This window comes from Nomascus leucogenys, chromosome 7b (genome assembly GCF_006542625.1).
Source record: "Nomascus leucogenys isolate Asia chromosome 7b, Asia_NLE_v1, whole genome shotgun sequence".
NCBI lineage: Eukaryota > Metazoa > Chordata > Mammalia > Primates > Hylobatidae > Nomascus > Nomascus leucogenys.
In genome coordinates, this window is record NC_044387.1 from 27,565,548 (window position 1) to 27,590,815 (window position 25,268).

At 41.0% G+C, this 25,268-nt stretch overlaps 1 long non-coding RNA gene across 1 annotated transcript in view; it reads right to left on the bottom strand.

Moving 5' to 3' along the window:
- LOC105740008 overlaps positions 1-20,661 on the bottom strand; it is a 53,226-nt gene extending 32,565 nt beyond the window's left edge. Inside the window, exons 1-5 of the long non-coding RNA XR_001116010.2 lie at positions 20,498-20,661; positions 17,043-17,209; positions 16,710-16,907; positions 5,427-5,504; positions 3,712-3,869 (exon numbers count right to left, since the gene is read on the bottom strand). This is a non-coding gene — a long non-coding RNA (uncharacterized LOC105740008). The remainder of the gene's footprint in view (positions 1-3,711; positions 3,870-5,426; positions 5,505-16,709; positions 16,908-17,042; positions 17,210-20,497) is intronic.
- Positions 20,662-25,268: the final 4,607 nt, after the last annotated feature.

Consider the following 25,268-nt stretch of genomic DNA (forward strand, 5'->3'; position numbering starts at 1 on the left):
TAACTGAACTAATTTACATTCCCAAGAGCAGTGTATAAGCATTCCCTTTTCTCCACAACTTCACCACCATCTGTTATTTCTTTGCTTTTTTTTTTTTTTTTTTCTGAGACGGAGTCTTGCTCTGTCGCCCTGGCTGGAGTGCAATGGCACAATCTCGGCTCACTGCAAGCTCTGCCTCCCAGGTTCATGCCATTCTCCTGCCTCAGCCTCCCGAGTAGCTGGGATTATAGGTGCCCCCCACCACACCCGGCTAATTTTTTGTATTTTTAGTAGAGATGGGGTTTCACTGTGTTAGCCAGGATGGTCTCGATCTCCTGACTTCGTGATCCACCTGCCTCGGCCTCCCAAAGTGCTGGGATTACAGGTGTGAGCCACCGTGCCCAGCCTTCTTTGTTTTTTAATAATAGCCATTCTGGCTGGTGTGAGATGGTGTCTCACTGTGGTTGTGATTTGTATTTTTCTAATGATTAGTGATGTTGAGCATTTTTTCATAGGCTTATTGACCACGTGTATGCCTTCCTTTGAAAAGTGTCTATTCATGTCCTTTGCCCATTTTTTTATTGGGGTTGTTTGTTTTTTGCTTGTTAATTTATTTAAGTTCCCTATAGATTCTGGATAGTAGACCTTTGTTGGGCGCATAGTTTGCAAATATTTTCTCCCATTCTGTAGGTTGTCTGTTTACTCTGTTGATAATTTCTTTTGCTGTGCAGAAGCTCTTTAGTTTAATTAGGTCCTATTTATCTACTTTTGTTGTTGTTGTTGCAACTGCTTTTGGAGTCTTTGTCATGAAATCTTTGCCAGGGCCTATGTCCAGAATGGTATTTCCTAGGTTTTCTTCTAGGGTTTTTATAGTTTTAGGTTTTACATTTAAGTCTTTAATCCATCTTGGTTTAATTTTTGCTTATGGTAAAAGGGAGGGATCCAGTTTCAATCTTCTGTATGTGACTAGCCAGTTATCCCAGCATCATATATTGAATAGAAAGTCCTTTCCCCATTGGTTGTTTTCATTGACTTTGTTGAAGATCAATTAGTTGTAGGTGTATGGTTTTATTTCTAGATTCTTTAACCTGTTGGTCTATGTGTCTATGTACCAGTACCATGCTGTTTTGGGTACTGTAGCCTTGTAGTACAGTCTGAAGTTGGGTAGTGTGCCTCTGGTTTTTGTTGTTGTTGTTTGAGTTTTTTGTTTTTGTCTGTTTTGCTTAGAAATGCTTTGGTTGTTCAGCCTCCTTTTGCTTCCACATGAATTTTAGAATAGTTTTTCTTTAATTCTATAAAAAATGTTACTGGTAGTTTGATAGAAATAGCACTGAATCTGTAAATTGCTTTGGGCAGTGTGGCCATTTAACAATATTGATTCTTCCTATCCACAAGCATGAAATGTTTTTCCATTTGTTTGTCTTCTCTCGATTTCTTTCACCAGTGTTTTGTAATTCTCATAGAGATCTTTTACCTCTCTGGTTAGCTGTATTCCTAGGTATTTTATTCTTTTTGTGGCTATGGTGAATGAGATTGTGTTCCTGACTTGGTTCTCACCTGGGACATTGTTGGTGTATAGAAATGCAGCTGATTTTTGTGCATTGATTTTGTATCCTGAAACTTTGCTGAAGTTGTTTATAGGTCTAGGAACCTTTGGGCAGAGACTATGGAGTTTTCTAGGTATCAAATCATGTCATCTTCACAGAAGGAGTTAAATTTCCTCTCTTCCTATTTAGATGCCTTTTCTTTCTCTTACCTGATTGCTCTGGCTAGGACTTCCAGTACTATGTTGAATAGGACACATTCTTATCTTGTTCTAGTTCTAAAGGGGAATACTTCCAGCTTTTGCCCATTCAGTGTGATGTTGGCTGTGGGTTTGTCAGAGATGGCTCTTATTATTTTGAGGTATGTTTCTGTGATGTCTTGTTTGTCAAGGGTTTTTAACATGAAGGGATGCTGAATTGTATCAAAAGCCTTTTCTGCATCTATTGAGGTGATCATGTGGTTTTTGTTTTTAGTTCTGTTATATTCAGTTACAAGTCAAATCGTTACGGAATGTCCAAATATTCTCCCAACACTCTAGTTTAATGGTGTTGAATACCATTCAAAATAAATAGGCCATTTCCTAAATATTTTGAAATCTATTCTTAAGGTTTCAATTTACTGTAAAGAAACCTAATATATGAAAAGCCAGATTTACAGAAAAGATAAATTGGAGAGGGGATGTTATTTACATTTTCTTATGGAGTTTACCACAGGATTCCTTCACAGCAAATCCCTGTGATGAAATGGAGAACCCACAACTCTCAAGTGGGGTTCCTACCCCTAGGTGCTTTGAGGAGTTTTCTTCTGTCAGCTTTTGAGGGATCAAAGAGAAGGATTTATTACTTTGGCAAAGAGTGAACTTTTCTCAGCCTTTCCTCTCTGACTGCCAGGATCTGCATTTAAGAGCACGTCCAAGAGTCTTAAGCAGGTAAGCCACCAATCTTTGCACTCTGTGTGAGGAAGGGCACCATTGTCAGTTTTCCACAACCTTGGGTCTTCTGTTCACAGCCTTAGGTAAGAGCTATTCTTTTCTCAGCCACTGACCTCACCAGCATTACCAGGGCCAAGACTTTCTCACGGTGTTAGGCACACACCTTCTTCTCAATGGAGTCTACACCCCATGGAAAGAATATGAGTGTTGGATTCTGAATCCCAGTCCTGGCTCCACCACTTAATAACCAAGTGACTTCAATATTCTAGAGCTCCCATTTTTCCATTAATAATGGGGGTGACAATATCCAATCCATTGAAAAGTGGGAGGATAGGTTAAATGTTGGTAAACCATCCAGTGTTGGGCCTCATATGTAACAGATTAACAAATGGCAGCTTTAATGATGACAGCAATTATCCTGGATGTTTCCTAATGGTCTCTTCTTTCTCTTGTGGAGTTTGGTTTGCTTCCTTGCTTTCTTATCTGCTTTTAATGTTCTTTTAGTAGGCTTTCAGTTGATCTAGAGGTCCTTTCTCTTAACCTGCATTTACCCACGTCTTACTCTCCTTCTTCACCAGCTAGCTCAGTGGGTCAGAATTCCCATCCTCCTCAACAGAAATCATCACTACTTTCTCCTAAACCCCATCTGGAGCCAGACACTATTTTCATAGAACAATAGTACATCTGCTTGTCATTACAGTTCAGCTCCCCTGGCCCCAGCCAGGCTGAACAGGATGCCAAACCCACAATGACTTCTCAGGAAAAGGGACTCTGTCAAAGAGCTCCTCTATACACTGAAAATAAAATTTCATTTATAAAATCCTCACTACACAGGTAACTTTCAGGAACAAATCTGCAGTTCTTGAAAGGTAAGGCTCATAGGTTTAAAAAGAAGTTCTAAACAATATTTGTCCTTATACTGAGCCTTTGCCTGGATAGGAAAGGGGACAGGAATAAGGGTAACTAACATTTATTGTCTATTTTGTGTCTTAGTGCTGTGCTAAGTGTTTTGCAACCATTATGTTATTTAATTTCCATAACTATCCTCATAAAATAAAGATAATTATCCTCACTTTACAGTGAGAAAACTGAGATTCCAACAGGTTAGCCTAAGGAATAAAGCTAGTCAGTGGCAGAGCCAAGACAGAAATTCAAGCCTGTCTCACCGATACAGAGTGATATCTCATGATAGAGAACGCTTTATGACATGTAAAACACAATAAAACACGTTCTTTCTGTTGGCTTAACTATTTTACCTGGTACTTTGGATCACTGGAGGCTGAAGACTCTCCTATAGGCAGCAGTGAGAACACTCTGACACCTTTGGCATGCAGGTGGCTGCAATACTCTGGGGTTGCATAAAGTCTTAAGGATCAGTCTGATCCCTTTCTCATTGCAGAAAGCTCCTAATCACCTGGTGGGGAGATTTTTGATTTAGCTCTTATAGTTATACAGAAAGCACTAAACCTGCTGACTATAAATTAATCCTCTTTTCCTGGAACTGTGCATGGACAAAGGCATGGAAAGACAGTGGCTTCCACCATTCAGAGGTGAACAAGCAACAGACCAGCTGGGCAGTGGCCCAGGACTTCAGCCTTTTGTGAGTACTATAGCATGATTGGAAGCTCAAATTCCACTGGAAATATAACTTGAGAGTGCAGAAAATTATATTTATCAGGCCTCCTCTCAGGGAGTGTATGTGGTGGAAAGGGATGCTTTAATAATCTGCTTGGGGTAAGAGAAAGAGACTGCTAAAGGGTGTGATAATGTTATGGCTGATGAGCCCTCAACTGTGTTCTAAGGAGGTAAGGTCGGGATGACAACAACGCTCTTATTTGGTAGGGTGAGGTCTGTATATTTGGATCCAGAGCTGGACTACACAGGACAGGCTGAACACTGTCACCCAGCATTTGTTCATTCATTCATTCATTCAGTCAGTCAATACATATGTTTTGAGTGATTATTATTAATATATGTTCTGTTTGAGGTACTGGGATAAAACGAAAAAAAAAAGACCTCAGCCTTTTTTTTTTCTTTTGAGGTTTTCCCATTTTTTTCCAGCTTTATTGAGATCTTTCTGCTAAATAAACATTGAAAAATACTTAAACTTATCTCATACCCCCAAAGTAGCTAACTAAGCAAAATGCACAATGCCCTTCATGTTATAGACTAAAAATGACCCACATAATATAACCAGCAATGTTTTCAAAATGGTTGAAATTGAAAGACAGGCTATCCCAGGTATCAGAAATGCAAAGGAAACATAAAACTGAAGTGGTAACAGTGGCCCGGGGAGGAGACTGGAATAACTACAGAGCCTCATCTGTTAAGTGGTAGGTTTTTAGTATGATGAGTATCAAGAGACATGGCCTTGGGCTCATGTGAAATAGAGAGCCAGAACTGAAACTCCTAAATAAAGCTGATATGTCAAATGTACACACCCACAATGAAAGGAATTAAAACACCTGTGCATCAGACCAGGGAAGTGACACATAAGCAAAGGAGTGTGTCTCTTCCTAGAGATTTTTGGTGAAAAATAAAAAATTCAGGCCTGTGCTTTGTTCAGGTTGGGAGTCCAAATTTATGCCAAAAGATGCTAGAAATTAATACAAAAACTGGTTCCAGACTGGCACATAGCAGAAGCAAATCCAAACCATTCTCTAGGGCACACAGACTTTATAGAAAACAACCCTGCTGAAGATGAGCTCACAAAGCACATGCAGAAATAATCTACCTTGAGAGAGAATAGTCAGCAGACTTAAAAATGGGGAGAATTAGCAGGCCCAAAGAGTTGAGATAGTAAAATAATGTGCAACCGTCTATAAAATAAGAATGTTTTTAAAAATTAAAGAGAGGAATGAGTTAAAACTGGAAGAAAAATACTGAATATTTATGGGGAGAAAGTTAAGATTATCAGTTTGTTGATGTGTCAAATGACTAACCTGTCATGAATACCAGAATATTTACATACCTTGAGTGCCCACATGTCTGAGTTTAACTCTGCTTCTATTTTATGATTCTGTAATTCCTTATCACATTTAGAAAAGAACTACTGGGCAACACAAAGAGCAGAATTAGGAGTATTTTATTAATGTTTAAAAAAACTGAATTCAATGTATTCATCTTTCCTTTGAATAACAGAGGACACTAAGAAACAAAGACATCGATGGTATTTATCTATTGTGAGTCGGAATGAAGGTTAAGTTTTTAAAACAAAGAACTCCCAAAATACAGAGGTTTAAATAAGATACATATTTCTTTCACTCCTAAATAATAGTCGGGCAACCCTATCTTGGCAAGGCAGCTCTGCTCCACCAGGTCATTCAAGGATCCAGGTTCCTTCCAACTCATTTCTCTACTATGCCCCAAGGCATTTTACTTAATCTTCATGTCAAAGCTGGGTCTCAAAAGGGTCTGTTTCACTTCAGACCAGATCAAATGCGAGCACAGTCCTGTTTTTTTAGGCTAAGGTGTGGAAATGGCACATATTGCTTCCACTATCATTGCTTGGCCTGACCTCAGTGACATGGCCTCATCCAATTAAAAGCATACCTGGAAAATATAGTTTTTAGCTGAGTAATCATGTGTCCAGATAAAATTCCATTACTCTGGAAGAAGGGGAAAATGAATTTGTAAATCATCAAGCAGTGTGTCAAATCTGTAATTCTAGGAAGTAGTTAACTCAGTTTTAAAAAATATATGTTTTAGCCTATCAGTCAATCACAACTCTTTTTCAAAGTCCTGCTATTAGCTCAGCATTGTGAGTAGAAGAAACAAAAAAATGAGGTGGCAATCTAAATAGAAAAGACTATTCACATACATTAATTGAAATAGAATTTTTTAAAGCATGCAATTAAGTGCTTAATTGTAAAGATCCATTTCTAATTCCAGGTCTATATTTTCTTCCACACTCTTCCAACATGATACTTTCACATGTGACTTTTCCTAAAACTTGTTTCATATGACACCCCCAAGCCAGAAACCTGAAAGTCACACTGACTTCTCTCTCTCTCTTCCTCCCACCCCATAATCAGAATGTCATCCATTTCTATTGGTTCTACCAACAAAATACCCACTCATCTCTCTTCTTGCTTCTTTTCTAGCTCAAGCTCTCATAATTATTTCTTGCAAGGATTATTGCACAGATCTTAAAAGCTTCCATTCTCTCTCCCCTTCAAACTATCCTGTATATTGTTTTCTGAGTGATCTTTCTAAAACAGGTTTATCCATCTGTCTATCTATTGTCACTTTGTGCCAGGCACTGTCCTAGGTGTTTGAGATTCAGCAATAAACAAAACAGATAAAGATGCCCTCATGAAGCTTACGTTTTAGTAGAGGGAGATGAAGAATAAATGATATACAAAGTAAATGAGTACATTATGAAATATGTCAGAAAGTGATAAACATCATGGAAAAAGGAAAACGTAGAGCAGAGTAAGAGGGATTGAGAGTGTTGATGGGAGGAGGGGGATGGCTGGCCAGGACTCAGACTTATTGATCAGAATGTTCATTAGCTGAGAAGATAACACTGAAGCCAAGACAAAGAAGGGAGTTGGCCATGAAGATCTGAGCACAGAGAATTTTAAGAGGTATGGCTGAACTGAAGATCTGTGGTGGGAGCTCTGCCATAATGTTCCAGAAACAGAAAGGAGGTCAGTGAGGCTGGAACAAAATGAGCCACTGTAGACAGTAATGGGATCAGAGAGGATTGCAAGATACTTTGGTGTTCACTTTGTACCATGAGACAACATTGGAACTTTTGGAACAGAGCAGTGACATAATCTGACTTAAGTGTTTAAAAAGACCACCCTGTTGTACTGAGAGTAGATTATTGGCCAGGTGTGGTGGCTCATTCCTGTAATTCCAGCACTTTGGGAGGCCAAGGGGGAGGATCACTTGAGGCCAGGAGTTTGAGAATAAATTATTGGAGAGGGGATGGAAAGGAAGAGGGAAGGGCAGGAGTAGGTGGCCCAGTTAGGAAGCTATATTGGAGGCAAGAGGTGATGGAGGTTTCTACAAGGGTAATAATGGTGAATGGCTCTGTTATAATATATTTTGAAAGCAGATCCAACAGGATTTGACGTAGGATATGAGAGAAAGAGAGAAGTCAAGGATAACATCATGGAATTTGGGGCTAAGGAAAGGAAAGATGGAATGCACTGCCATTAGCTGAAATGGGAGACTGAGAGAAGAGCTATGTGGAGCTTGCGGGGGAGATCAGGAGTTTGGTTTTAGAATAATAAGCTTGAGATGTCTATTTGGCATCTAAGTGAGAATGCCAAGTAAGCAATTGGATATATAGGCCTGCAGTTCAGGCAGGTCTGGCCTAAAGATATGATTAAAAAAAAATGCAATAATTGCATATATGCAGGCACTGTGCTAAGCATTCTACATATGTAACTTATTTAATCCTCACAATGACCCCAAGACATAGCAGGAAATATTATCATCTCTTATTTCACAGGTTGGGAAACTGAACCACACAGAGGTTAAGGAACTTACCTGAGGTCACAAGAGTAGTTTGTGGAAGAGCCACGATTTGAATGCAGGAATATAAGTACCAGAATTCATGCTTTGAGCCACAATGCTACAGCACAGGTAATATTAATAAACTTAGGAGTCTTTGCATGTGAACGATATTTAGTTATGAGTCCAGGTGAGATCACCAAGGGAATATAACAGAGAAGACAGTGTCTGAGGAATTTGTTTAAAAGTAATATGGAGAGGGTGGAGGGAAGCAGGTAGGAGCGTAGATGAAATAAGGTTGGCTCTGAGTAGATAAATACTGAAGCTGGGTAATGGGCACAAGGAGTTTCATTATACTTTGCTGTCTAATATGTATATGGCTAAAATTTTGCATAATGACAGGAGAAAAACAAAGACAGAGGGATGAAGAAGAATGATCAAAGGAGGCCAACAAAGAGTGCCAGTGAAACAGGAAGAAAACCAGGAGCATGCTATCCTGGAAATCAAGCGTCCCGACTGTCTATTGCTGCATAACACACCCCCAAAACTCTATGGCTTAAAAATATAACAATTATACACAGTATAGAGATTCCTCAAAAAACTAAAAGTAGAACTGCCATATGATCCAGCAATCCAACTTCTGGGTATATATCCAAAGGGATTGAAATCGGTATGTCAAAGAGATACCTGCACTCTCATGTTCATCACGGCACTATTCACAATAACCACGTTATGGAATCAACCTAAATGTCTATCAGTAGATGAATAGATAAAGAAAATGTGGTACATAGACACAACGGAATACTATTCAGCCTTTAAAAAGAAGGAAATCCTGTCATTTGCAGCAACATGGATGAAACCAGAGGACATTATGCTAGATGAAATAAGCCAGGCACAGAAAGACAAATGCTGCATGATGTCATATATGTGTGGAATCTAAAAAAATCAAACTCATAGAAATAGAAGAGCAGAATGGTGGTTACCAGAGGCAGGGGGTGGAGAGAGGGGAAATGGAGCTGCCAGTCAAAGGGTACAAAGTATCAGTTATACAGAAGGAATAAGTTCTGGAGGTCTGTTGTGCAGCATGACCACTATAGCTAATAATAATGTATTGTATTCTTGAAAATTGCTGAGAGAATAGATTTTAAATGTCCATACCACCAAAAAAAAAAATGTGAGATGATAGATATGTTAATTAGCTTTATTTAATCTATAATGTATACACATACCAAAACGTTATAGTTGTGCTCCCTAAATATTGTCAATTAAAATTTTTATCTAAAAATAACCATTTATTTTATTCAGAAATCTGCAATTTAAGCAAGGCTCAGCAGGGACCTGTCATCTCTGCTCCTGTGTCATTGACCATCAGCTGGGGTGACTCTCCTGGGCCTAAGGACGCCTCTCTAAGGTGGTTCATGTACATGGCTGGCATCCATCAGCTGGGAGCTCAGCCAGGGCAGGCGTATCTCTAATCTTCGGTTAATCCCCAGATTGACTAAACATAAGTAGTGCAAACGAGAATTACTTGAAACTTCTTCAAGCATGTGCCTTACTCCCAACTGACAAATGACCCTTCAGAGAACACTAAGAAAGGTTCCTCTGATGCTGGGACTGTTTCCTTTACAGCAATGACAGGAAGTGAGGAGAAAACATTTGTTATTTAGGTCTTTGTCAACGCCAGGAGAGCCCCCTGGACTTTACAGCAAAAAAAAAAAAAAAAAAAAAAAAAAAAAAAAAAAAAAAAAAAAACTCTGAATGTGTTGTTTCTTTTCTAATAAATTTCATTATGTATATTTGAGCCTTTGGATATATTATGGGACACATATAGATAGTAAAATTGTTACTATAGTGAAACCAATACACATCTATCATCTCACGTAGTTACTTCGCGTGTGTGTGACAAGAGCAGCTAAAATCTACTTATTTAACAAAAATCCCTAATACAATTTTATTATCTATAGTCCTCATGTACCACATGATCTCTAGACTTGTTCATCCTATGTATCTGCTATTTTGTATCCTTTGACCTGTATCTCTCCATTCTCCCCACCCCTCACCCATGGTAACTGCTGTTTCATTCTCTATCTCTGTGTATTTGAGCTTGAGCTTCTCTTTTTTTTATTCCACACATAAAAGAGAGCATGCAATATTTTTCTTTCTGTGTCTGGCTTATTTTACTTAGCATGATGCCCTCAAGCTTCAACCATATTGTGGCAAATGGCAAGATCTCTTTTTAAAGACTGAATAATATTTCAACAATAAATAATATTCCATTGTATACATATACACATATACATACACACAATGCAATATTACTTATTTACACACATACTAAAGTTTATATTATGGTGTGTATATATATATATGCTTCTGTTATGGTATATATAAATTTATATTGTGGTACATCTGTGGTGTGTGTGTGTATATATGTGTGTTTGTATATATACGTATATACACTGTAATTCCTTTATCCTTTCATCCATCGTTAGGTGTTTGGGTTGTTTCTACATTTTGGCTACTGTGAATAATGCTGCAATGAACATGAGAGTACAGATATCTTTACAAGGTGGTGATTTTATCTCCTTTGGGTATATACCCAGAAGAGGAATTGCTGGATCATATGGTAGTTCTATTTTTAATTTCTTTAGAAACCTCCATACTGTTTTCAGTAATGGCTGTACCAAAAGACATCTGAATTTTATGGATACCTTTTAGTCACAGCTCCTTCTTGGAATGTCTCCTTTGTAAAATACTTTAAATAGCTGCAAGAAGATGGGGGAGAGGGTGAAAAGATGCATACAAATTCTTGTGTCTCTGACAGAGAATAAGCAAATAGCAGAGATTAGTTTTTCCCTAATCTTCTTCTTTTTTTTTTTTTTTTTTTTTTTTTGAGACAGAGTTTCACTCTGTCGCCCAGGCTGGAGTGCAGTGGCACAATCTCGGCTCACTGCAAGCTCCACCTCCAGGGTTCACGCCATTCTCCTGCCTCAGCCTCCCAAGTAGCTGGGACTATAGGCACCCGCCACCACGCCCGGCTAATTTTTTGTATTTTTAGTAGAGACGGGGTTTCACCGTGTTAGCCAGGATGGTCTTGATCTCCTGACCTCGTGATCCGCCTGCCTCAGCCTCCCAAAGTGCTGGGATTACAGGCATGAGCCACTGCTCCCAGCCTTTCCCTAATCTTCTTACTCATGATTCAAAATAGTTCTGTTCATGGGCTCTTCAAAGATCATCACCATGGGCAGGCTAGCAGTTGTTCCTCATCAGTATCCTAAGGTAGTGACTACCACTGAAGCCTATCAGAGTTCATGGAGAGTTTTTAACACCAAGACCTGAATTCCACAATGCTTTGACACTTTAAATCACGGAAGAGGTTGGAGTGCCAGGGCTATGTCTCCCCCACCGTATGCCTGACAAGTACAGAAAGCTGGGGGCAGCTGTTCTCAACTCCCCTGAAGATGCTGAGACAAGTATGGGTCACCCCACATGCCACTGAACATGCAGACAGAGACCGCAGGGCTGTTGCAGAGGAACCAAGGAGGAAACAATTAAAAAACACATAAGGAGAACTGAAAGGCAAGTTTCATCTTTATTTGCCCTTTTTTGCTAACTCAAAAGTTCAAGAGGGGCCTGAAGTCATTAGATGTGACAGAGTACATGTTTTGATCATGGTGCAGTAGTTCTGCATGTTGTACCTTTGCCTGTGTTTTACCATTTGAGAACGGATTTGAACAAGTCGGCTTGTCTCTGTGGCGAAAGCCCTCAGGGCATCATCCTCAACATGAGGCACCCATTGTTGACCAAAACCATTGGCTAAGACTTGAAGTGTTTCTCAAACACTCAAAGAACTGAAGTTGGTCTCGGAGGCCGGCACCCTTTCATCCTGTGCCTCCCACTGATGTAACTTAGTCAGATCACAGGTGTGCTAACAAGGCAATTGAAAGCAAACTCTTTTTGCCAGCAATATAAACACACTCCAAGTTCTTTTTTTTGTTTTTTTTTTTTTTTTGAGACGGAGTCTTGCTCTGTCACCCACGCCGGAGTGCAGTGGCACGATCTCGGCTCACTGCATGCTCCGCCTCCCAGGTTCACGCCATTCTCCTGCCTCAGCCTCCCGAGTAGCTGGGACTACAGGCGCATGCCACCATGCCCGGCTAATTTTTTTTATTTTTAGTAGAGATGGGGTTTCACCATGTTAGCCAGGATTGTCTCGATCTTCTGACCTCATGATCTGCCCTCCTCGGCCTCCCAAAGTGCTGGGATTACAGGTGTGAGCCACCGTGCCTGGCCCTCCGACTTCTTTTTTTCCTTCACTGCTCCCATCACTTATTAGTTTATCACCATCTTCTTGGCTTCTAGGAGATTTGTCTCCTGATTGTTCTTGATTTCTTGGGTTGCCCTTCCTTATTCTCCTCACAGACTCTTTGTCACTTCTCACACCTCTACCTCCTCATCAGGCCACTTCTCTCTTCATTCTTCCAGTTCTCAGCATCTCATCCTACCTCATGGTCTAAGATGATCCTGCTCCCCGCTGACCGTCCCTGTGGTAATAGAAGCACTGATCATAGCAGCAGCAGCTACACAGAGTGACAGCACCCACTCAGCAACACAGTCTTTCACCCCAGTTACTGTAGTGGCCTTCTACAACGTTCCCAGGTCCATGATCTTGCCCCTTCCTATTGCATCTTTCACACTGTTGCCAGCATAATTGTTCCAAAACAGAAATTCCATCATGCCACTCCCTACTTTCAATCTTTTAATGGCCCCAGTGGCTTTGGGGCCATTAAAATCTAAATTGGGGATAAAAATCTAAATTCTTTATATGGTATAAAAGCCTGTTCCACCTGGACCTGTCTACCTCAGCCCTCACAGGTGACCTTTACCATCCCCATCCCAAACAACTTGCATTTTAGCACATACACCATGCTATTTCTCATCTCTGTCCTGGAACCCCTTCTCCTTGCCTCCTACAGGATGCCCAACTCTCATGTGTCTTTCCAAAAGCAGCTGATGTTTCCTCTTCAGAAAGAAAACTCTCATTCTTCAGGCTACAGCAGGTGCCTTTCATGTGTGCTTCCTCTATCAAAGCACATTACAACAATAATTCTTATTTTGCTGTTTGTTAATTTCTTCATATCCCTCTTCCTGTGTGCCTAGTTCTCAACTGCAAGCATGTCTGAGATACTCAATAAGTATTGCATGAATCAATTATAGCTCAACCATGGATCAATATGTACACTGCTTTTCTTTTGTCAGTTCTGACTTGTTTCACTTCCTCAAGTTGCTCCTATTCTAGCAAGAGAGACAGAAAAGTAAGTAGATACTCCTAGTATAATAATCTCAGAGGATTCATGGGCCCTCTAGGCTAATCCAGAAATCCCATATTAACAACCATAAACAATGAGGAAATGGACACACACAGGACAAATCAGAGAACATCATTCTTTAGTAACATATAGTGTCAGAGCCTTGTCAGAGCATTTGCATTTATTTATTTATTTTGAGAGAGACAGTGTCTCACTCTATCGCCCATGCTAGAGTGCAGTGGCACAATCACAGCTTATTGCGGCCTCGAACTCCTGGACTCAGAGATCTTCCCACTTCAGCCTCCCGAGTAGCTGGGACTACATGTGTACGACCCTAGGTCTGACTAATTTTTAAAATTTTTTGTAGAGATGGGGGTCTCCCTATGTTGTCCAGGCTGACCTTAAATTCGTGGGCTCAAGCAATCCTCCCACCTTGGCTTTCCAAAGCACTGGGATTACAGGCATGAGCCACTGTGCCAGCCCTAGAGCATTTGCTTTAAAAAATAAAGCTGAAGAGTGCAGAGCCATACCTGCCCTCCAAGATGGTCTGTCGCCCAGTAGGCAGCACCTCTGGATAAAGTTCACTTAGCCAGTTTTGAATCCACCTAATCAAGGTGATTCAAAACTGGGTGAGGTACTTGGTAAAATGCTTTGTGGTAATCCTTTGTTTTACTCTGATATACCAATCTCACAAACTTTAACAAAAAAATTACTGCCTAGCTTTTTATTTCTCTTCACCCAAGAGTCTCTTTCCTGGGGTCCTCTGTGGTCTGCAATTTCCTTGGGAAGTTTCCATCCTGTCTTTCTCATCTTGCCACCTTCAATCTGTTTCTCTTCTGCTGCTCCCAGCCCTACTTTCAACAATCTAATTCACAGAGTATGGACCCTCATTTCAGCACCTGCCCTTGGCTCTGTTCACCACTTTTTTTAATCTCATGCCTTTCCTACCATGTTGAGCATTTTTGCCTCATCTCTCCTACCCCTCCCTAGACCAGGCCTCTAGCATTGGCTGGGCTTTTTCATCTTCTACTCTGAAAGCACCTGATCTGGTCACCACCGTGGGGTACCTAGGCAGCAGCCTCTAGTTTACCCTGAAATGTCATCGCCAAAATGCACACTGACTTCACAACTATGATATTGACTATAGTAAGAAAGAGTATGACAGCAACACACAGCACTGGGGTCAGGGTTTCTACATCTCATTTCTCTTTGCAACTGGTACGACCCCTGTATGAGTTAACTGGCTTGAATGTTTAGAGCTATAGTTCTTAAGCTTCTTGTGAGCTGCAGAGCCCCCTACTCAGATAAACTCTTAGTGCTAGCAAGTAACATTTAAAACGCTGACTGGTTCTGGCTGATGTGGGCGTAGAAGTCCAGAGCCTCCTTTGCCTCTTGTTCCCATGACGCTTAGGGATTCTGCAGAGCCCCAAGGTTTGAAAAGCACTGGGGGAGGGTACTTTTTTTTTTTTTTTTTTTTTTGAGACGGAGTTTCTCTCGTTGCCCAGGCTGGAGTGCAGTGGCATGATCTCCGCTCACTGCAACCGGGATAGGGTACATTCTAATGAACCCCGTGTGGCAAGCTCCACACTATTCAGGTTTCGCCATAGGCTATGCAATATCCCAGAAAGCAATGTGACTTCATGGTTATGTGGTAGATCCTAGGAAAGACTGTCAGGTTCAAAGCCCCACTTCCCCAGTCACTAGCTGAGGCTGATTGGATAATTTACTTAACCTCTCTGTGCCTGAGTTTTCTCATCTCTTGAACAGTGATTATAATGGTTCCTGCCCCTTTGTTTGTTAAGAAGATTAAATGAGTTCACAGCAGAAAGGGCTTAGAAGAATACCCGGCCAGGCGTAGTGGCTCACGCCTGTAATCCCAGCACTTTGGGAGGCCGAGGTGGGCAGATTACCTGAGGTCAGGTGTTTGAGACCAGCCTGGCCAACATGGTGAAACCCCATCTCTATTAAAATACAAAAATTAGCCGGGCATGGTGGCACACGCCTGTAATCCCAGCTACTCGGGAAGCTAAGGCAGGAGAAGTGCTTGAGCCCAGGAGACAGAGGCTGCAGTGAGCTGAGTTCATCGTGCCACTGCAATCCAGCCTGGCCAGCAGAGTGAGACTGTGTCAAAAAAAAAAAAAAAAAAGAATGCCTAGCTGATCTAGAGAGGTGGTAGATAAATGTTTGCTACTATTATCTTCTAAAACCATACACTGTCCTTAAGGAAGACCCAGGGACACAGTGTAAGCGACTCAGAATAGCCTTCCATTACCACAGAACACACCCTGTGGTGGGAGCCAACACAGTCCTCCTCCTACATGGGGTATGGCAGACTGGTCCTTTGCAAACTGTGTCTTAGAGTACATAAAGTGGTAGCTCAAGTTCCTAAAAAGGGACATTGACTTCATCCAACAGAATGACTGGCTCCACATAAGAGTTTATTTCCCAAAGTCTACTACAGATTTAGGTCAAGTGAAAGATTATACACAGTGCACAGCTTTTCAATGGAAATGGACTGGGCCATTTGATCAGACTTGTAAATCTAAGGTTAATTGGGAGTTGAGCATTGCAATTCCAGGAAATAGGTTACCAGGCATGTTTGTGTATTTCTGAATTTGTCCTGTTTATAGCTGCAAATATATGCCATTAATTTATGATTTTCTTTCTACGGGCTTCGCCAGGGTAAACACAAATAAAGAGATTAGTCATTAAACACAGAAGGAATTTAAGAGCAGGGCATAAAATTTAAAGAAGGTTATACCCTGAAAAAAAAATGATGTGAGAACTAAAGGCAACAGAAAATTAGCTGCTAAATCTTTGGGATAATGCAGTTTTACAGGTTGTTTTTAATAATACTTGCTATATTGTACTTTAATCTGTGATCTTCCAAGCTAAGCTAAGAAACTCCCAAGGGAAGAAGGGTAGAGGCCTAAGTAGTGTAAATAGATTTTTCCGAGAAAAATCTTTTCTTTCCTGAGTTTGTGTTTCCTTTATTACTTTTTGCCCATCAAAGCTACAGGGAATGTATAAAGTATAGATATGGACTCTACTTCCAGAATGCCTACTTTCCCGACTAAAATCTGGAATGAGAAGAAAGCTTGGAACTGTGATTCTTAAGGCTCAGCCCAAATCAGATCCCTTCCCAGCCAGCACAGGAAGTGTAGGAACAGCTTTGTCAGCATCTTCACGCTCATGCCCTTGATGAAAGAGGAAGGAACTGGTAATGATATGGTCCACAATACCTTATCCTCAGTTCCAAAATCCCAAAAGCCCTGCAACCAAAAGTTTTTCACATATTTGACATAAAAACTCCATAGGTGGAAAAAATCTGACCTTTTTGACATGAGGTTCTACATAGTCACTACTGACCTGAGGATGACAATGCATATATGTTGTGGTCAAAATATTAATATATTTGCTTATGAGGTGCTGACCCAGACTCTACTGGAAATACTACATATGCAATATATACCATTTACCTTTCTAACATCTGAAAAGCTCTGAAATCCCAAACCTGTCTGGTGGCCGTGTCCTAAGTGATTTGACGTGAGAAGAGGTCTGAGAAGACAGGGCACCACTGTGGCTCTGCAGAAGGAAAGTGACAGCATATCTAGAAGGGTGGTGTACTTCAGATGAACAGGAACTCAAAGGGAGCTGTCAGGGGTATCCATTTCAGCCTGAGGAGCAGAAAACCAGCGCAATGCATGACACACCAGTCGACAGCCACACTCCTTAACTGATTGCCCATCCCTGTCTGCTGGTACCAGCTGAGGCCCAGGTAAGCACAGAACGGGAGATATTGCCACACCTACCCTCCCAGAATCCTCATCTCAGGACCCACAGCAGTATTTTTGCAAGCATCTTTCTTCATTTTTTCTTCTCTTTCACCATCTCTCTACTTCAGTTTCTCTTCCATTCTTCCAAATTCCACACTATTGTCACTCAGAATTCACTGGTGGTGATGGAAAGTCTAGGAAACCTGAAAAGAGCAAAATAAGTTTCCACCCTGGTTATACCCTTTTTTATTATTATTATTCTGGATGCAGACTACCTGGGTTCAACTTGTGGACTCTACCACTTCCTAGCTATGTGACTGTAAACAAATTATTTCATCTCTTTTTGACTTAATTTTCTTATCCTTATAAAATAGGGATAATAGTAACTACCCTAGACAGTTGTCGAGAGGATTAAATGAGCTAATAATATTAATATTATTATGTGAGCTAATATTAAATGAGCAAATATTATTATTAGCTAATAGAAAGTGCTTGGTATATAGTGAGTGCTCCATAAACATAAGCTGCTATCATTTTTATATGTGTCTGTAACTGTCTTCTAAATAAATTTCATACACTGACAATGTGCTTTTTTTCCCTGTAGAATTCTTTACATCCATTTCTTAAGATGGTACCATAATGGCATTTGATGGTCAATAATTACTTGGTAAAGATGAAGATAGAGGATAAGACAACAAAGAGATAGATGCAGAATCAAAACCTGAGTATAAAGTTCCAACACTGCTTTCATGATATTGCCTACTATAACATTCTGGTGGTGTGCACAGTTTCTCCCTCTCCTCTTTCCTCCTCTTGCTAATTTGTTTTGAAAGCTAAAAAATGAAATGAAAAAAGGGTAATGAAACATTTGATATATAAATTTGAAATAAAACTATCAAGCAGAGACAAATCTTTGAGATAGTTCATATTATATTCACATTTTTGTTTTTAGATTACCTATAAACACTAATGCAAATAATGTAATAATCCAATTGTCCAACTAATAACACACTGAGAACAGTTAATTCTGCATTAAACTGAAGCCCAATTATTTGTGTATGGCAACTAGAAATCTTTCCAATGATATATCCTTTCCTGATACCCCACAAACTGTCCTAGAGGTTATGCCTTGGAGTAGATGTCTCCTGACCTTCCCCACCACGTTTAGAGTAATGCCTGTCCAAATTGGCATTGTGGGCCATCTCTACCAGTGAAATCATAAACTTCATGCATATTTTTAGTGTCCCTAACTCTGAGTCCATGGTTGTACTGGGAAGGCTGGGAACTCCTCTCTCACCTACTCTGACTACGGAATTAATGTCAAGACTGATATGACTTTTTTTTTCCCCAGGGTCAGCCCTAAATGGACCAACCCATATCTGTCTCAGTCAAATTCACCTTCACCCCACTTTATTTATCAAAAAAGTATTCTCTAAAAAAATGTCCAACTTAAGGAGAAAAAAAGAATCACAGCTAAATGTGGGTTTAAAGCTGGAGAGACTTAAGATTGAAAAACTGCCAGTTCTTACTGCTCACTTACTCACATGAGGGTTTACAGCTCCTGAAATCACGCCAGGGCTTTGAAAATGAAAGCTTGCAGTTAGAAAACGATGGCTCATGACAGCAAGGATCAGTCATGTGACAGGCCAAGCGTTTTCCGTCATTGCTTCCCTCAATCAGATAGAGCTCAGAAATGGAGGTTAATCGGTCAGATAGCATCCACAGAGGCTGAGGGCAGCAGAATCCAGCTGCAGCAATTAATCATTTAATTGCTTTCTGATTCACTTTAAATGTCTTTTAAAAAGATATTAAAGAAAAACATTATTGAAAGGACATTTTAGACTATTTAATAAAGATCCAATATGCCCTTTATGAACCAGAAAATAAATGGATCTCTAGCCTAACTCTGTTCAATGTTTTCTTGGGCAACATTTACTTATACAGAGGAAAGCATGACAGTCTCTGCTCCCGGCAGGAGAAATAGCACATATAAAAGCACTTAGGAAAGAAAGCACGGGTATAAATAAAAATGTTTTTTTTTTGTTTTTGGGGTTTTTGTCTGTTTTTTTGGCTAAAGAGTAGGATGTGTGAGGGGTGGAGAGGAAAGCCTGGAAACCTAGCAGACTACATTTTAGAGGACCCAGAAGCCAAGATAAGGAGCCCAGACTTGATCTATTAGGCAATGGGAGCCACTAAAGGATTCTGAGTGGAGAAAGCAGTATGGTTAGGAAATAGCATAAACTGAGGGACCCAGCAGCCCTGGGTTCTCATTCCAGTTTTGCCCTTCATTAGCTTGCATGAATGTGGGCACATTATGTGCCTTTTTTGGTGCCTTCCAAACTGTACAATGGAGGTAATAATACCATTTCCAGGGCTATTGCAAACATTACAAGTAATATATGTGACATAGCAACCCCAGGGCCTGGCATAGAAAGGATGCCTATTAAACGGTGTTAGCTGTTACTACTGCTGTGCTCTGGGTAGGAAGGTTGAAAGGGAAGAGATGGGAGGAGGGAGAGCTTGGAGGTCCAGGCAAGAGGTCCAGAGGGCCTGGACTGGAAAGAGTACAGGCAAGGAGGGCGGCAAAGAGAAACGAGATCGAACAAAGGCAGGATCCAAAAAAATGGAGGCCGAGAAAGAGTAACTTGCACAAAGCCATTTGACAATGACTGGATGTGAGCAAGGGAGGAAGAGAAGCCGCAGAGACTCCAAGGAAAGGCTGAAGTATCATGCAAGTCAGAAAGATACAAACTTCTACACGGATCCGAAATAAACAGTTATGTCAATAAATGCCAAACTGAGCCTGGATTTCTGGAATGACTATGGAAATAACCCAAACCATATTTCTTTTCCCATCTGAATTCTTAATAATAACAGCAGCTTTCAAATCTGCAGAGTCAGATGATTTGGGTTGTATCATTACTCAGCATCGTACACCAGGCAGCTTCTTCTCCCCACACACCTTTGCCAGGACTCACTTCTTCACCTCACCTCCACTATGGAAGTCTGGCCATTTCCTGGGGCCCTTCAACCAGCTTCATTGTCCTCACTCATTTTACAGGCCTGACAGCACACACGACTGCTGATGCTTTCCTCAGACTGTGACTGCCTTCCCCACAAAACTCATGTTCATGGATAACAGGTAGAGAAATAGCTGGGACTTCAGAACAGCAGTGCAGCAACTAATAACTCGTTGCACCTGACATTTTCATTAGGTACTGCATTAGAAGTGTCTTCGAGAAGCAGCTTTAGTAATTTTGTACCACTCTGCTCAGAGGAGATTAATATGACTTACACAGAAGGGCCTCAGCCCCTTGCCCAGCACAAGCTTCCACCCTCCTCCGAGTCAGCTGTGGGTTTCAGCCCTGTCAGCTCCAGGTAATTCACAAAGGAATCAGTCCACAGATACTGCCCAGCCATGCATGTGCCTGCCAGGACACTCAGGGGAAACTTTACAGTGTCTATAAATAAGCTTTAATATTGTAGTATACCTTTTGGGATGCATGTCTAATTTGTTAGAACATGCAGAAGAGCTGACAAACCACTTTGCACCTTTTTGGCAGCATCTGCTTTGCACGGCTGTCTTGGTGAAACACAGGACCTGGGCTCCTATCTTCTTCTTCCACTGAAGTTGTTGTTTTTCTTGAACATCTCTGATAAAACATTGAATATGGTTTGACTTTGTTTCATCATTCATTCCAGGCCAAATGTCCTGCTGACTTATCTTTAATGAATATGATTGTACTCGCAGTGCAACCTGCCCAACTCCAGAGTAACAACACAAAATATAGTGTCTTGTAGGTATTAAAATGTTTTATGCTTTACAAAGGGAAGTGGGAATTGGGGAGGTGATGACAACATGAGGCCAAAGGTGGTTCACAAGTCACCTCTTCCTAGATGAGAAAGTGCTCCTTCTGAATTCTGCACAAGAAATATTATACTCCTTATCCAGCAGCACTGGGCACAGGGAAGTAAAGACCCAGCTCCTGCATGGCCAATTCGCCAGTGGTGTGCCAGTCTTTTTTTTTTTTTTTTGAGACAGAGTCTCGCCCTGTCGCCAGGCTAGAGTGCAGTGGCACGATCCCGGCTCATTGCAACCTCCGCCTCCCAGGTGCAAGCAATTCTCCTGCTTCAGCCTCTGGAGTAGCTGGAACTACAGGCACACACTACCATGCCCAGCTATTTTTTTTTTTTTTTTTTTTTTTTTTTTTGTATTTTTAGTAGAGACTGGGTTTCACCATGCTGGCCAGGATGGTCTCGATCTCTTGACCTTGTGATCTGCCCGCCTCGGCCTCCCAAAGTGCTGGGATTACAGGCGTGAGCAATCGCACATGGCCACCGGTCTTACTCTTTACCCTTGGTTCAGATGAATGGAGACTGACAGCCACGGGTAAGGTTTCTACTTTTTGATCTCTGTATGTCACAATAATATTAATGATAAAAATCTAATATTCATTGAGTGCTACTATTTCTATTTTACTCCTCTGCCACCACCTTATATGGTGTTATTATTACTCACACTTAACAGATGAAGATACTGGGCTTTAGAGAGTACATTAGTCAAAGTTCTCCAGAGAAACAGAACTAATAGAATGGATGATAGATAGATAGATAGATAGATAGATAGACAGACAGACAGACAGACAAAGAGCAGAGTTATTATGGAAACTGGCTCATGTGATTATGGAGGCTGAGAAGCCCCATGACAGGTAGTCTGCAAGCTGGAGAACAGAAGAGTCAGTGGTATAGCTCAGCCCAAGTTCCAAGGCCTCAGAATCAGTGAAGACAATGATGTAACTCTTGGTCAGAGGCCAAAGGCCTGAGAACCTGGGGGCTGCTGGTTCAAAAGTCCCAGAGTCTGAAGGCCAGAGACCCTGAAGTCCTCAAGTACAAGGCAGGAGAAGCTCCGGAAGAGAGAGCAAATTCGCCTTTTCCCTGCCTTTTGGTTCTCTCCAGGCCCTCAGCTGATTTGACAGTGCCCACCCACGCTGGGTGAGAGCAGATCTTCCTTTCTCAGTCCACTGACTCAAATGTCAATCTCTCCCAGAAATAATGCTTTACCAACTGTCTGGGAATCCCTTAACCTAGTTGACACCTAAAATTAACCATCACAGAGAGGTAGTAATTTACCCAAGGTCAGACAGCTGATAACCAAGAAAACTAGAACTCCACCCAGGTCTCTTTTACACCAGAGTTAGATTTAAAAATTACTGTAACTCACTGGAACAACGGCACCCCCAGATTACATTCCAGGAGCATTTACTAGAGAATTACAGCTTGATATCTACAATTAAAAAAGAAAAAGCCTCAGTCCTTACTGCTGTAAGTTTGACTAGACACACACTTATTAACATAAAATGATCTTAACCATTTCAGGAAAAAGCAGATCAACTCTGTGATATTCATTGACTTCCTACTCTATAAAAGGCACACAGCTAATTATCACTAAACGGGGGAGGAGTGTCAAAGAGTAAGATGAGGTCCCTTTCTCAGGGTACCTGCAGCTTAAAAAGATAGACAAGCCCTAAAACCATGCAATTCAAGGTCATATCATGAAAGTCATTGCAAAGGTGGATGAGATTAATTGGCAAATTAACAATACAGAGTAAAAGTGCTAGAGTGATTCAGGTGAGGAAGATTTCTTTCCAAGCAGGAGTAGTCAGGGAAGACAAGAACAGAGATGGGACTCCAGGCAGGAACTGGAGGAGGGATAGCCCTTGATGAGGTTGGAGATTGCTAGAAAGTGGAAGGGGCATCCAACAGAAGTGAGAATGCCCGGAGTGGGTGAGAGGGAAAATCAATGCCAGGCAGTAAAAGCATCTTGGCAAGATCTTATGCAGCAAAAGCCTATGCATCTCTTTTTCTGATCACCAAAATTTGAATTATCCAAAAGAATACTGAACCAGGTATAATATACTTAATTTTTCATCTAAGAATCTTATTTTTGTGTTTTTAATTAAAAGCTTTTCATCTTCAAATTAATACACCAGGAGATTTTTTTTTAAACATATCAGTTTCCTCATGTATAAAATTACCCATTTTGTCTTCAAAGTCTAACAATTTGACTACGTGATTTTTCTTGATAATATTGTTTAAACAAACTTCTTCTAGTGGGTAAAAGTCAAATAAATTCACCTAGGTGGATTTTTCAGAAGTAGAGGTTATAAATATGATCAGATATTTGTTTACATAATTTATTTACACACTTGGAAAATTAGCCCCTTCAAGGGAGCTGGTTTTCTTCCCAGTGCATTGATTCTCAGTTCCTATGTGTTTTCTGATGCCTCTCACCCCACTGCAGGCCAGGCCACTGGGAAATTGGTTAATAAGTGATGCCTTTGGATTCTTTGGCATTATTGATCTTCAGGAAATCATGGCTCTCCACTCAAAGTCAGCCTTAGAAAGTTCAGAGTGAATGTGTAAAATGGGGGGTGTCAGAAAAACCTTGGCCTTTTCTTACCCATGATACTGGAGATGAGGACGATAGACTGGGGATCTAAAAATGAGATAGAAGACTCTTTGCATCAGCTCTCCACACCTAGGCCTCCTCTGAGACCTAAAAATATACTGCATATGAAATGCACAGCAATAGAGCAAAACCATAAATTAAAAGTATACATTTATTAAGCACCTATCATGGGCCAGACACTGTGCTAAAAGCTTACCTCCATGACTTCACTTGATCTTCATAACTACACTGTGAGGGAAGCCCTTGTATTATATTCATCTTACAGATGAATAATGCAGGATAAGATTAGGGTGCCCAAAGCCACACAGCCAATGGGAAGGTAGACCTAGGAGTCAGGTCAAGCCTCCTTAGCTCCAGTCTTGTGACCCACTACACCATGCTTGATTGGAATGCAGAGTGAGCCCCGACAGGTAAAGCACAGTGACACACTGACACAGACTGGGTTGTGTCCTCCCAAATTTTGTATAAAGTCCCAACCCCCAAGGTGACTGTATTTCAAGACAGAGCCTTTAAGGGATCATTGTAGTCAAATGAGGTAATAAAGGTGGGGCCCTAATCCTATAGGATTGGTGTCCTTGTAAGAAGAGGAGGAGACACCAGGGTTTCTCTATTTGCATGCAAATAGAGAAAAGACCATGTGAGGACACAGCAAGAAGGCGGCCATCTGCAGGGCAAGGAGAGTGGCCTCAGGAGAAACTAAGTCTGCCAACATCTTGATCTTGGACTTACAGCCTCCAGAGCTGTGAAAAAAAAAATTTCTGTTGTTTATGCCACCAATTCTTTGGTATTTTTCATGGCAGTCCTAATAGACTAATACACATACCTTCTGCTATTTCACATTTGGCTTCTCTGCCCCAGCTGGGTCTGCCACAGCTACCCTTGATCCTAACTGTCTTATAGGACTCAAAATCTGGAGTAGAAGGTTTCTAAACCAGTGGGCTATTCCATTTGGTTATCATGAAGACCTCTGTTGAAATACTCTGTTGGATCTCAGAACAAGCTGAAGGTGATCAAGGGCAGTGCATTTCAAACTCCCTATGGTGAAGGACCAATTTCCTCTATTCCTTTGTTGACAAGATAGGTGATCCTACCAAGCATGTCTGGGTAGGCAGCTCCAGTCACAAGTAACTCACCAAGAAAGTGGAACAACATGCCGTTCCATAGTATTTCCTCATCAGATGCTTGGACTTCTCAGCCAAGCAGTGGCGTGCCGCAAATGTTTAGCACCCGGTTCTTAAGGGTGGGAGGAGTCCTGATTTGTAGCATTTGTCAATTTGCATGATAAAAATACCTCCCATTATGGCTGATTTCAAGCTACCACAGTGAAGTTACTGAGCTGCAAAAATGGGAAGAAATGCCCACGATCTTTCTGGCTCTGGCTCTCTCGACTGGTACCACCCACCTCCTGCACATCATTGTAGCAATGTGCAATGCTATAAAGTTTCTAAATACAGACTGTGGATTTCTGTACTTACCTCCTTGCAGAAGGCAATTCACACTTTGCATAACACTGACCTAAATTGCTTAAGCTCAAGAGTCCCCAGAGAGGCCCCCTAAAGTCCATTAGCTCACTGTTTTATTAGGTAAAATTCTGGACTGATAAAGTTCATGCAATGCCCATGCATTGCATAGCAATAGAGCAAAACCTTAAGGTAATAGTGCACATTTATTGGGCATTTTCAGAAACGGCCCATTTAATCATAATTACCTATGAAAAATGGCAGGAGCTCAGCTCTGGTCTTCTCTCCTTTTTTTCTTCCTTCCCTCTAGAATTATTATCTTAATGGCCTTCT